The sequence below is a fragment of the Canis lupus genome, chromosome 25, assembly GCF_011100685.1.
Source record: "Canis lupus familiaris isolate Mischka breed German Shepherd chromosome 25, alternate assembly UU_Cfam_GSD_1.0, whole genome shotgun sequence".
NCBI classification, from domain to species: domain Eukaryota; kingdom Metazoa; phylum Chordata; class Mammalia; order Carnivora; family Canidae; genus Canis; species Canis lupus.
The window spans coordinates 42,582,031-42,590,443 of NC_049246.1; positions in this window are offsets into that span (position 1 = coordinate 42,582,031).

Sequence of the window (8,413 nt, forward strand, 5' to 3'; positions counted from 1 at the left end):
TCCCCAGATAAAAATTGGGGTTCTTAATATTAAGAAAAGAAGGAAGAATGGATATTAGGAGGTAAATTTCTTTCAGGGGCCACTTTCCTCTCAACCAAGTAAAGTAAAAAGAGAGACAATGGATGGGTTATAATCATCACAAAAATATACTCTTTCAATGTGATACTTGGAGTTAATTTTTCAAGATCCCAGAACACTTCAATTGTATTAACAGTTCTCAGTGAGAATGGCATCAAGAAGAGCATTGAATTGGTTTTAACATGGGAATTAACTCATGATTTAAATCTAAGCCATTTCAAAGCAGTACAAAATAAAGTCTTTCAAGGGAGTTTACATATGAGATTTCTTTAGATGAAATGTCAACTTCTAAGTCAGTCAGGATTCAATTCTAGAAACAGGAATCATCACTCTAGGTATTTTAAACAGATGAGGCTTAATATGGGATTTTTAAAAAATATGGGATTTAGATGCTTACAAAGACACTGGCAGGGCTGGAGGAGTGGAAATCAGAAGTCGCTCCTTGTTAGTGTCAAGATCCCATTACAGCTGGGATCTGGTGGGCAAGCAGCTACTTCCACCATTGCAAACCAACCCCCCCCCCCACCAGGCCTCTCTTAATGTAGTGAATTTGCAAAAGAAAGAGCAACTGGAAGATGGCCTCCTCTTCCTTCCATCTTCCAAATATCAAGTGATTGTCTCTAACTGGTGAAACATGTTTGGCATCCAGACCCTAAGAGCAAAGGAGTCTGGGAAATGTAGTCCCTAGTTTCACAGGAACAAGAAGTTATTCCAAAATGGGGGTGAAATGAGGATTGGAAGGGCCAATCCATGGGATCCACCATTCTGACCTTTAGTTTTATTTACAGGTGATAACAGCAACCAAAACAAAATAGTTGCTCATCTATTGAGCAACTATTATGCTCCTGACACTGTAAGCCATTTTATATACAGTATACCAAATCCTCACAACAGATATATAATGTAGATATTATTATTCCTGGTTTGCAAATGAGAAAAGCTGATGCTTAGAAAGGCCTTACAGGAGCTTAGGAGGTCAAGACCTTCCTTTTCAGAAAAGGGAAAGGTCCATTTACATGACTGAAGGTGATCATTTTATCACTGCTTGAGAGTTGGACCCATTGCTTAGGAAATCTGGGCTTCAGTTCTCTACTTTGCTTTGGGTATGGACACTTGCCTTGTGGTAAAGAGCCTCTTTTTCACCTATTGTTCTGATCATACTCTCTCATCCTTAGGCTCCACCACTTTGTTTTCAGATTCTAGTGGCTTCTGTATCATGTCTAGACTCCATTTTGGCTCCAAGTCCTTCTTGCCTCTTTGGGCATTCAGTCTGTCTTCTCTCTTCCTCCATCTTCAATTCTGAGATTTCAAAGCACGACCTTCTCTTTTGAAATATGCAAGTCTCTCTCCAGGGCAGAAGAGACTTCCAGGGCTGATTATCTTTGTGTCTTGGCACTTGACACAGTGCCTGTAGATGGCAGGCACTCCATAAATGATGTAATGGACTCACTGGTCAGTAAGACGTGCCCTTTTTACAAACTCCCCACGCCCCCCCAAAAAAAAAAACCCAACCTGTCTCTTTGTTTTTGTTGAAATATGAAACAATCTGAAAGCCAAGAGTAGAATCAAAACTCAAAAAAGCTACCAAAGTTAACTCAATTATAAGTCCTAGATCTAAAATACAGAATTCAATTTATTCTTAAAGCTTGTCCTTTTCTTCCCCTTTTTTGGGGGGGATGTTAATTTTTTTATTGAACTATAGTTAACCTACAATGTTGTTTATCTTTAGGTGTACAATATATTGATTTGACAATTCTATGCATTACTCAATGCTCACCATAAGTATAGTTACCATCTGTTCCCATACAACAATATTAAAACGTTATTTACTATATTCCCTATGCTGTGCTTTTCATCTCTGTGTCTTATTTATTTTATAACTGGAAGTTTGTATCTTTCAATCCCCTTCACCTATTTCACCCATCCCCCTACCAACAAGCCCCTGTTTATTCTCTGTATTTAAGATTCTATTTGTTTTGTTTGTTGGTTTGCTGATTGGTTTTGTTTTCTTAGGTTCCACATATAAATAAAATCATATTAATCTTAAAGCTTTTAAAATTACTTTCTTATGTAAAAAGGTAACTTTTACTTATTAATTGTTAGAATGGTAGTTTTATATCTTTAAATGCAAATTATTATTTTTAAAATTAAAATAATTTTCTAATTAAAAGTGATACTTAGTGAAAAGCAAGTCCTCTTCCCTCTTTTTCTAGGTCTCCAGTTCTTGTCTAAGAGTCAACAACTGTTATTAGCTTCTTGTGTTTTCCTTAAGAGATGATCTACAAAGAGCAAATTATTAAAAATTTATAATGTCATTTTCATCTTGATATCCTGGTCTTGGATTGGAAAGTTGTTTAAACTGGTATTTAAAATAATTGTTGATACCATAAATGACATGAGCAATAATATTTCTCATGATGTCTAAATCCTTTGCACCCCTTAGAGAACCTTCAGCTTGGGCAAGATGTGGAAGGGAGACAGGAAGTGTTGGCTAAAGTCACTTGCAATTTGTTGAGAGTTCTTGTAAAGTGTTTCTTTCGTCTGTGGACATGGTGCAATGATATTGAATTTGAAGTCAGAAAGGGTAGAGGTCTGGAGGAAATGTTCAGGGAACAGACACTTTGCAAAGAGCTCTGAAAATAAGTAACTTAAGGAAAAATGTGAATTATCTCAAGATTCCTAAGTTCTGATGAACATTATATTTTACCATAACCATAGCTATATTATTACTGCATGAAACTATTTCTGCCTTATACCTAGATATGCTATATAAACATATATTGACTGAGAATGGACTTGGGAAACATCCTTAAAAGCAAGAACAGAAAAGTGGTTCATAACACACACCATAAGAAAATGTTGAAAGAATCCATGTTGCTGTTTAGAAGTTCAAGATTGTAAAATCAGCCACACTAATGAATTTTAAGCATATTTTTTTTCTCTGAGAAGGTCAAGGGCTATGGCTGGAACTTTGCTGATAGCCAAGCAAAGATACATAAGCAATGGGGAGAAGACTGCACATTTACCCCTGATGGAGGAGGAAAAAGGATACCAGAATGTTCTTATGAGCCAAGAGGAAGCCAAAGACCTGACCTTGGGGTTGTTGGAAAAGACCTGTCTTTGAAAGTTTCTTGCCAAAGGAAAGGGACCATCAGCGAAAAGAGACTGGAAGATACCACTGGGTACAGAGACTAAAGATGGGATGAAGAGCACCTGCTCAGAGACAAAAATTGCCCAAGGGCCCAGAAGAGGTAACTTTGAGGATTCCACAAAGTACTATTGAAGAGAAAGAATCATCACTGGGAAACTTCCCCATCAAGAAGATGCAAACATCATCCTATTCTTGGATTGGATGGTCTTTGGTAAGGATGGCCTCTCCTGCCCCTTTTATCTCCTCCCAGCTTCTACCTTTAGTAACCCTGCTGGCGTCACAGGCCACCTGGATGCATGGGAGAAGCTGACTAGAAAAACCTTAATTCCCCTTTGAAATGTAGCAAAACACATCCACAGTTTCCAGGGATTAGGGCATTTTGGTGGGAGTAGCGGATGTTATTCTGCTTACCACATTTGCTAAAATGAGATTGTTCTTTGGAGCTGAAAAAGACCAAAGGGCTTTTTACTATTTAAAAATGAGTAAGCCGGGGATCCCTGGGTGGCTCAGTGGTTTGGCGCCTGCCTTTGGCCCAGGGCGCGATCCTGGAGTCCAGGGATTGAGTCCCGCATAGGGCTCCCGGCATGGAGTCTGCTTCTCCCTCTGCCTGTGTCTCTGCCTCTCTCTCTCTCTCTCTCTGTCTATCATAAATAAATAAATAAATTTAAAAAAATAATAAAAATGAGTAAGCCAATCTACAGTGAAAGCACACCTCACACGCATTTGGATGGCTACTATTGAAAACACAGAAAATAACAAGGGTTAGCAAGGGTGTAGAGACATCATAGCCCTTGGGCACTGTTGGTGGTTGTTAAATGGTGCAAACACAACAGAAAACAGAGGGAAATGTCCTCAAAAAATGAAAAAGTGGAACCACTGGATTGATCTGGAAATTTCACTGGATCCCACGCTTTTGAAAGCAGGGTCTAGAAATGTTTGCACAGCCATGGTCATGGCACTATTCACAATAGCCAAGAAGCGGGAGCAATCCAAACGGCCGTCGATGGATGAGTAGGTAAATAAAATGTCATCCATCCATATATTGGAATATCATTCAGCCTTCAAAGGGAGGGAAATCCTGTCACACACTATAATATGAATGCACCTTGAGGACACTGTACTAAGCGAAATAAGTCACAAAAAGACAAATGCTGTTTGATTCTACTTATGTGACGTATCTAAAGTAGTCAAATTCATAGAAAAACGGAGTAAAGTAGTGATTAGTGGGGGAGCTGGGGCTGGGAAGAGGGGGAACATGGGAGTTGTTTAATGGGTATAAAGTTTGAAATGAACTTTTTTTTTCAGATGAAAAAGTTCTGGAGATCTGTTTTTATAGCAGTGTGAATATACTTGATGTTACCAAACTGGGCACTTAAAAATGGTTCAGATGGTAAATTTAATGTTATGTGGGTTTTACCTATGATGAAAAAAAAAAGACTGATAGACAAAAGTATGAGATGTAAGACCTCACTCAAGTTTTCGTGTAAGGGGGGGTGGGGGGGCAAAGGTTTGATCCACAGATGTGGTATGAATGGGCCTGGGGAAAAAGAATTAAGTTGTTTCCTGCTCTGGTTCTATCCTGTCCTGCTATTGCAATGTGATAGTTACCGGTTCCCTCTAAACAAGGCCAGTGTTCATTATTAAGGATTTGTTAAAGCAAATTTTAAAGGAAATTTCATCTCTAACTATGACATATACACATTATTTAAGACTAAGTGTGTGTGTATGTGTGTGTGTGTGTGTATGGAGAGAAATTTATATTTCTCTCTATACACATGTACAATTATAGGACCATTCTTGGGTAATCGAGTCTGGTATATTTGAATGAATTAAGTTCATATTGAGCCTAGCAGTATGATTATACCTATAGTTTATGTTGCATTAGCGTTTTTTATAATCCAGAAATACTGCTCAATTGTTTGTACTATTGACTGGGTGTTTTTATCTCCTTAAAATTCCTCTGTTGAAACCTAACCCCCAATATGTGGCATTTGGAGGTGGGGCCTTGGCAGGTGCTTAGGTCATGAGGGTGAAGGCCTCGTGAATGGGATTAATGCCCTTATAAAAGGGACCCCAGGAAGCTCCTTTGCCACTTCTGCTGTGTGAAGTCACGGCAAAAAGACTATGACCTAGAAAAGACCTCACCCAATCATGCTGGCACCCTGATTTCAGAGGTCCAGCCTCCAGATCTGTGAGCAGTAACTTTCTGTTGTTAAGAAGCCTCCCAGCCTGTGCTATCTTGTTCCAGCAGCCCGAACAGGGTAAGACACTTAGCTTCAAAAGTCACACAGCACAAACTCTGCAACATTGCCTGTGTTACCACTGAGTCACCTAGTCTAGTCCCTTGAAAGGGAAGGGGAATTAGACTCCACCGTTTGGAAGTGACAATGTCAACGAGTTTGTAGATATATTTAAAAAACACCATGTCACATGATTGGTTTTGCCAACAAAAAGCAAAACATGTCACTTCTGGAGGAAAACCCTTCAGAGCTGGGGCGTGATCGCCCACATTCTTGTCCCTTGCCAATATGGAGGGGACATGTTTTTATATGGAGGAGCAAAGCTGAGCCATTGCATGGGGGACAGCTGCCCTAGAAGGTAGCCCTGGCCTTCCGGGGACCTAGTATGAGTGATAAATAAACCTGTGTTGTTTTTGAGCCACTGAGATTTTAGAATTGTTACCGCATCATAACGCAGCCTATTCTGACTAATATTCTCCAGCATCCAAATTTTAAAAATGGATTATTTCAGGACAATCCTGCTGATTATAGTGGGTGATTAAAAAAGATAGGTTTGCATTACCAATGCTCCCGACAATACAGAACAGGGGTTGGCAAACTATGGCTGCAAACCAAATCTGGCCCACTGTCTGCTATTGCATAGCTTGTAAATAAGAATGGTTTTTGTATTTTTGAAGTTGGGAACAAAACAAAAGGAGAAGAATATATCATGACATGTGAAGGTTAGATGGCATTCAAATTCCTGTGTCCATGAAGATTTTTTGGACCACACCCATGCCCATTGATTTAAGTACCTCCGATGGCTGCTTCTTGTCATAGCAGCGTCACATAGGTGCATGACCCCCCCAAAAGCCCAAATTATTTACTATATGGCCCTCTGCAGAAAACGTTTGCTAACCTGGGCCTAGAAAGACAGTTCGGCAAAACACAGAATTTGATGACTTTGATTTGAAACGTGGTTCCAGAAAAACTGGACTGAAGAGATTTAAGAAACACCTTCACCAACTAATTTTCTTTGCCATCCACGTATTTTTGGTTCATAGGCAATATCGAGTAAAAAAAAATATCCAAGTTTCAAAGCTTCTAGAATAAGTACACAGTGCAATTCCTAAGAAGCGAGAAATAATTGTGACATAGTTTAATTTGTAACTACCCCCCTCTCCTCCCCGCCCCTTACAATCTGTGTGTCTTAGACTCAATGCAATGTGGTAGTGGAAAAGATAAAAAAGTGAAAGAAAAAAAAAAGTGAAAGAATTCTCTGGAAGTCTTTGAAGGGCTCATTATGATAGCAGGCTGACTCAGCAGCTCTTTGTTGCATTTACTCCACCGCTGGCAGTCGGCCGAAGACACATGATACAGCGGGCTGTGACTTCTTACCGTTGCTTCAGTATCTCCGTAGAGCATTAAGATTGAGTGCAGGGCGTTTTCTGAATTTCCCTGAGTTGTGTGCCAGATCTGGACCCATAACCTGCAGCAGGAAGGCCCTAGGGCAGGTGCTGTTCCAGCCTCGTGAGAAGTGCTCATCTCCACACCGAGGGTAACAGCTGCCAGAGGTCTGCGAGGAGTGTTCACTTGTTTTCTGTGGTCTCTGCTGTCAGCACTTCTGAGGATGGCAGCCGATGTGCCCTTACTTTAGAGAATTCAACTGTTGGCTTTCTGGTAAAATACATGGAAACTGAAGATCTAAGATGGGATAGGCTGTGCTCTTTTTTTTTCTTTTTAAATCCTCACCCACTCTGGAGATGAACAAGAGGAAAGAAAGCAGGCAATTCATTCTAAATCATTATCCTGAGTTGTAGGGATCATACAGACACTAGAGCCTTCTTCTGGGTATTGTGCGTTTAAATGGGTCTTCCACTATAGAGGTCTTGGCAGAAAAAGTCTAGAAAATATCCATTGCTGTCACAAGAGTAAGTAATGAGAATGATCAAATTTGGGGGACCATGTGGACCAAGTGGGATCAAAATGCAGGAGGCGGTGTATCTGGCTTTGGGTGGAGATAGGGGTCAGGCTGCTTGACAGCATAGCTCTTTTGAAGCCAGGTTTATTGAGGCATAATTTACATACAGTAAAATTCATCTCTTTTATTTTTTATTTATTTATTTTTAAATGGATATTTAGTCTTTTTTTTTTAATTTTCTTTTACTTACTCATGAGAGATACAGAGCAAGAGAGAGAGAGAGGCAGAGACACAGGCAGAGGGAGAAGCAGGCTCCATGCAGGACTCGATCCCGGGTCTCCAGGATCACGCCATGGGCTGCAGGTGGCGCTAAACCGCTGCACCACTGGGGCTGCCCCAAATTCATCCCTTTTAGATGTAGATCCAATGAGACTTGAGGACCCTAGAGAGCACTTGATACCAGTGCAATCAAAACAGAGAACGGTTTCTGCACCCTAGGAAATTCCTCCCAGCCCACACGCCCAGTCCAGGGCAACTATCAATTTGTGTTTTGTTCCTCTCATTTTTCCTTCTCTAGGTGGTCATGCAACTGGCATCATATAAATGAAATTATACCATTATCAGCTATTATGGACTGGATTGTGCTTTTGTTTCAAATACGTATATTGAAATCCTAGCCCCGAGTACCTTAGAATATGACCATACTTGGAGATAGGGCCTCTAATGAGATAATTAAGGTTAAATGAGGTCATATGAGGGGGCCCTAACCCAAAATGACTGGGGCCTTTATAAGAAGACACAACAGAAATCTCTCTCCACACACACAGGAAAGACCATATAAAGACACACCTAGAAGGTGGCTGCCAGCAGGCCAGGAGGAGAGCTCTCCCCAGAAACCAACCCTGCTGACACCTTGATTTTAGACTTCCAGCCTCTAGAACTGTGTGAAAATAAATTTCTGTTGTCAAGACCACCCAGGCTGTCATATCTGGTTACAGCCACCCTGGAAGACTAACGCACCAGCCTTTGGAGTCTATTCTTCAG